General features: G+C 45.4%; 1 pseudogene; it reads right to left on the bottom strand.

Moving 5' to 3' along the window:
- LOC120875369 overlaps positions 1-3,655 on the bottom strand; it is a 10,270-nt pseudogene extending 6,615 nt beyond the window's left edge.
- Positions 3,656-6,293: the final 2,638 nt, after the last annotated feature.

The following is a 6,293-nucleotide window of genomic DNA, read 5'->3' as shown; positions in this document are numbered from 1 at the left end:
CAAAAATAAGAAACCAAAGATGAATCCCAGACAAATGGTAGTTACAAAATCAGGCAAATAATAATTAAAATAATGGAATATACACATGTACATATACACCCATGAGCAAAGTCAAAACAGTCCAACAAAAATAAAGTACAGTATATTGACCTGGCTAACAAAAGAAATAAAAAATATTTACCAATTAAGAACAAAACTAACAAGCACAAACTGGAAAACAAAACTAAAGATGCCAGGTGGGGAATAAAGCAATGAAAACAACACTTAACAAATATGTTGAGAGAAAGGAAAGAAAGAAAAATAATAAATATGCAAAATTAAATAGAGGTAGATAAAGAAGATTTATATACATTAAAAAATTAACTGCAAAGGGGAAAGAACAGTAGGAAAAGCAAACAAAGGAATAAATGTAGAAAAAATAATAGGTTTAAAAAGTTAAAAATTAAAATTAAAGAGAGAAAAAAAGAAAAGAAAAAAAAGAGGAAAACTCCATGGAACTGCAAAAGCCCAACGTAGAGGCAGAGGTTTAAGACAACAATAAAAAATGTGACTGAGAAAAAAAAAGCTCAGTAGCTTAATTGGATTTCTTAGTGCCAATAAAATCAACAACTACAATGAGGGTGGGTGGTTGAAAGGGAAATAAAAAAAATAATACAAAAGAGCAAATAAAAAAATAATATTTTTCTTGAGTCTCTGCTGTCAGAGTCCTTTCCCTCGCTGGGAGTCACAGTCTACCTCACCTCCCTAGGATGCCCTCCAACACTGTGCTGATCTCTGGCTGCTCTGGGGGTAGCTCAGATTCTAATCTGGTCCTACTCCTGTGCGTTCTTGCCTCCAATGTCCACAGCTATCAGAGCTAGTGCATTTACTTTTGTGGGAGCTCTCAATGGCCTTTTATATATTCCATAGACACAAAGTCTGCTTAGTTGATCGTGTGGATTTAATCTGCATCTTGTACAGCTGGTGGGAAAGGTTTGAGTCTTCTTCCTTAGCCACACTGCCCCTGGTTTCAACTGTGGTTTTATTTCCACCTCTACACGTGGGTCGTCCACTGGGGTTTCCTCCTGAGGCTGCCCTGGAGGGCTTGGGTTTGCCCCTCTGAGGGCCAGGTGTGAAGGTGGTGCAGCTGCTTGAGTCTCAGGGGTTCTGGCAGCACCAGGTACTCAGGGGGGTCGGTGGCTAGGATAGCAGGAAATATGTGCTCTAGAAGGGAATGGCTGGAGAAGGCAAAGGCAACCCACTCCAGTACGCTTGCCTGGAAAATCCCATAGACGGAGGAACCAGATGGGCTGCAGTCCATGGAGTCGCTAAGAGTCGGACACGACTGAGCAACTTCACTTTCACTTTTCCCTTTCATGCATTGGAGAAGGAAATGGCAACCCACTCCAGTGTTCTTGCCTGGAGAATCCCAGGGATGGGGAGCCTGGTGGGCTGCCGTCTATGGGGTTGCACAGAGTCAGACATGACTGAAGCGACTTAGCAGCAGCAGCAGCAGCAGCAGCAGAAGGGTATGGCAACCAGTAGAGGCCAATACGTCCAGTATTCTTGCCTGGAGAACCCCCTCTCTGATAGAGAAGCCTGGCAGCCCATAGTCTACAGGGCTGTGAAGAGTCAGACACTATCGAAGCAACCCTGCACGCATAGACACAAGACTTTTTCTGCCTGTGGCAGCTCTGCCCCAGTGAGAGTTGAACGTGGAGGTGATGCAGCTGCTTGGCTTGTGGGGACCCTGGCAGTGCCAAGGGTGCAGGGACATGGACTGCCTCGGCTGCAGGAGTTATGGTTCTATCACAGTCTTTTTCTGAGCCTCTTGTAGCTGGCTATCAGAAGGCCTCTTTGGCTAGTCTGTCTCCGTAGCTCAGCCCATTCAGGCACTTAGAGGGCTCCCTTGCCTAGGGTCCTACTCTGTAGATCGTCGCATCAGTCACTGAAAGGAGCACCCTGGCTGGGGTCCTATTATGTAGTTCAGTGTGTCAGGCATTTGATGGGCCAGCCTCTCTACTGTTCAGCTGCCAATGCTGGTGTGTGGGGAAAGAGAGGCTTGGTGATGGCTCCCCCTCCACGTGTGACTCAGCAGTATCACCTTGCTTCCATGGCTGCCTGGCTTTCCTGCACAGGCATTTCCCACCACGATCTCCCTCACATCCCCTTCATCTGTCTCTTTGCAGTCAATAGCAGCCCTCGCCCTGGGATTGCTCCACAATCCCTAAACTCCAGCTCCGAGCCGCTGCACCTTCCAGGGGACCAGCGTTCCTGTTCAGGGAATGTATGGCTGCAGCAAGGACTGTCTGATTCTCATTCCATGTAGGCGGCCACAGATCAGCTGTTTCACTCTCAGCCTTAAATGTTTCTCCTCTGACTCAGACAGTGGCACCGACGTGGGGATCAGACCCCTGCTTCAGTTCCCCCACCTGCCGAGGGCAGGTCCAGTCCTACTAACACTCCCGTTTTTCTCCCTAATTCCTTCATCCTACTAAGTTTTGCATGGTTCTATATACTCTTTTCCACTGGTCAGGTCCTCCTGTCCATGCTCAGCTGGTGTTCTGCGTGCACTTGTGTGTCTGAAGGTATATTCCTCATGTACCCATGGAGAGAGATGTACTGCATGTCCACCTCCTTCGCCCCCCACCCTTTTCTTGATGAACTTGAGGGCCTGCTTGTCCTTGGAGACTTTGAGCAGCTCCATGACCTGCTGCTCATAAGATGCGCACCTCCCAGATCATGTTCTGCACAAATGTGGTGTTTGGTAAGGTGCCCGCGATGGCCGTTGTGCCTCAGCTTGCTCACGTTCTTGGTTACCTTGCAGCTCTTGCTGAGGCCCATGGCCACAGGGTAGCTCAGAGCCACAGCTCCTGTTCAAAGGCTGCCACTGTGGAAGGCCCACATATTCCTTTTTTAATGTTCCCCTGGGGGCTGTAAAATTTTGTTCAAATTCAGAGTTCTATAAAAGTCAATCCTGATAAGTTTTTGCCAGCTTTATAATTGTTTTCTGAAGTCTCTTACTTTTCCATTTTTAATGACATCATCAGATCTCTTGATTTTAATTCTACAGTATCTCTAAAATATGACTTCTCTCTCTCTTTTTAAAAAATATGTATTTATTTATATTTGTTTTTTGGCTATGTAAAAAATGTATTTTTAAATTTATTTATATTTGTTTATCTGGCTACATCAGATCTCAGTTGCAGCAAGTAGAATCTTGGTTGCACCCAGTGGTATCTTTCCTTGTGGTGCATGGATTCTCTGGCTGTGGCGCCTGGGCTTCGTTGCTTCTGGCATGTGAGATCCTAGCTCCCTGGCTAGGGATTGAACCCATGGCCCGTGCATTGGAAGGTGGATTCTCAACCACTGGACCACCAGGCAAGTACTGAAGATGGCTTTCTTCTACCAAAGCTCAGTAGGAATATCCCTCTCCTTCAGCTACAACTCCAGCTGTCTCTGGCTTCCCATAACCATCCCTCCCAAGGCCCTCAGGCCTGCAGTTACAGTGGTCCCCACTATTACTAACCCTGATGTGTGGCCCCATCCCAAGTTTGCTTCTCCTAAATGCACCTGCACCTTGGAACGTGATCCCTTTACTAGACTCTCTTCAGGTGCCCCTGCTGCTTCAGGTCAAATGCTCCGTCAGCATCTTGCCAACAACCTGACTGGTCATCATGAGACTATATCCTGGCTGAGGAGAGGGTGGCAATGTGTCCCGTGGCATCTCCTCTGAGCTTTTCTTGGGTCTTCTCCTCTCTTTTTTGCTTCTTCTCTTTCTCCTGCCTTGGATGTAATTCTGCCAACCATCCTGGGTGCCGAGGACAAGGGCCACCCCCAGGAAGGCAATGTCATACCCTGGAAGGAGCCTGCCTCCTCAGGGCCTCATGGGGAAGAAGTGATGTCAAAATTGTGTGATTCTGGGTGAACTTCTTCATCTTTTTGAATCTTAGTTTCCTTGTCTGCTAAGTAGGTCTTAGTACTAGCGGCCCTGCAGGCTTACAATGAAGACAAAAAGAGATAATTTACACAAAGTTTGAAGTGAAGTGAAGTTGCTTAGTCGTGTCTGACTCTTTGCGACCCCAGGCTCCTCTGTCCATGGGATTTTCCAGGCAAGAATACTAGAGTGGGTTGCCATTTCCTTCTCCAGTGGATCTTCCCAACCCAGGGATTGAACCCAGGTCTCCTGCATTGTAAGCAGATACTTTTACCATCTGAGCCACCAGGGAAGTCTAATTTACACAAAGGCCTACACAAAAGAATGCAAGCAAACAAAAGGGGGTCCCATACATATTGTGAATCTGCCTTCAATGAAAACTCCTGCAGGGAAGATACACAACCTATCTTTACTTTCACCAAGGGATTAACACCTTAGATTTGCAGTTTGCAAAGCACCATAAAGTTCATTATATTTAATCCATGCAACACTTCCGAGAGGGAGGAGGCAGTTTGGCATGACTATTTCAAAAAAAATTTTTTATTAGAAAAGGAAGAGCCATGGAGAAAGAGATGACCTGCAGAAAGATACTCACGTAACTAGTTAACTAAAGAGGGACAGAATCAAGTCTAGAATTCTGTCACTTGACCTCCACATGACAGAAGAAGGCAACTGAACGTCCTTGTTGGGAAATCTTGCTGTGTTTATTAAAAATTGCCCCGTGGTAAAACATCAGGTCTCTGATACCAGATTGTGTCAGGGGCCAGTCTGCAATTTGTTCGCTGAGAGACCGTGGCGCCTTGTCAGGACGGCGGCGTGGGACACAGCTGAAGGACTTCTTGGGACAAGGGAACAATGGGTGAAGTCCACAAACAAATCTGAAGAATTTGAGAAAAAACCCTTCAGACTCTGTGATGCTTGGTATTAAGACAACCTTGTGGCTGTCATTGTTTTTCTTTCTAGCAGGGAACTCAAGAAAGAGGACGTGGAGAAGCCAGAGCATCGTGATTTGCAGCTAGAAAGGAAACTCCGAGTCTCTGATAGTATGAGTCCAGTGATGTCTGCTTTCCAGGTCACAGAGGGAGGCAGGCGGCTGAGCTGGGCAGCCCGACAAGTAGCCCAAAGGGCTCCCCTAGATCTGTGCACCATTACAGGGACGCACACCAGTCCGTTTTGGGTGGAAGACTAGGATTAAACGACGGCAACTAACTGTTGGGACTTACAGGGCAAGGGTTTTAAATTTTTAAAGAAAATTTTTGGTCGCACTGTGAGGCACATGTGCGTGTGGGATCTTAGTTTCCCAACCAGGGGTTGAACCCACGTCCCCGCATCGGAAGCATGAAGCCTTAACCATGGGATATCACCTCACACCTGTCAGAATGGTTGTCATCCAAAAGACAACAAATAACAAATGCTGACCCGGGTGAGGAGAAAAGGGAACCCTCGGATACTGTTGGTAGGAATGTGAGTTGGTGCGGCCACTGCAGAAAACAGCATGGAGGTTTCTCCAAAAAACAAAAGTAGAGCTACCACGAAGAATGAGAATTGTTAGCTGTTCACACTAAAAGAGTTAGTTTCCAACTCTTTGTGACCCCATGGACTTTAGCCCGCCAGGCTCTTTCTATCCATGGAATTCTCCAGGGAGGAATATTGGAGTGAGTAGCCATTCCTTTCTCCAGGGGATCTTCTTGACCCAGGGACCCAATCCAGGTCTCCTGCATTGCAGGCAGATTCTTTACCATCTGAGCCACCAGGAAATCCCAGAACTACCATATGATCCAGCAATTCCATTCTGGGGTGTATATATATATATATATATACCTTCAAAATGTTAATTCAAAGATATATACACACCCTAAAGTTTCTTGTAGCACCATCTACAATCGCCAAGATACAGAAGCAATTCAAGTGTTCATCAACAGATGGCTGGATAAAGAAGATGTTGTGTGTATATACATACATCTATATATATGTACATATGATAATGGAATACTCAGCTGTGAAAAAAGAATGAAACTTTGCATTTGTGGCAGCATAGTTGACTTGGAGGACATTGTGCTAAGTGAAATAAGTAAGACAGAGAAAGACAAATAATGTATGCTATCACATGTGGAATCTAAAAAATGGCAAAAAAAAAAAAAAAAAAACTAGTGAATATAACAAAAAAGCAAAATCCCAGAAAAAAAGGAACAAACTAGTGGGTACCAGTGGGGGTGCGGAGGAGCAATACAGGGATGGAGGGATGAGACGTACAAACTATCGAGTGTGAAACAGGCTCTGAGGATGTATTTACTATACAATATGGGAAATATAATGAATAGTAATTATGAATGAAGTATAATCTTTAAGAATTGTCTAAAATGTGAGAAGAATTACA

This window comes from Oryx dammah, unplaced genomic scaffold (assembly GCF_014754425.2).
Source record: "Oryx dammah isolate SB20612 unplaced genomic scaffold, SCBI_Odam_1.1 HiC_scaffold_16, whole genome shotgun sequence".
Lineage (NCBI taxonomy): Eukaryota > Metazoa > Chordata > Mammalia > Artiodactyla > Bovidae > Oryx > Oryx dammah.
Note: the sequence above shows the minus strand (reverse complement) of the source record. Positions and strands in the feature narration are given on the sequence as shown.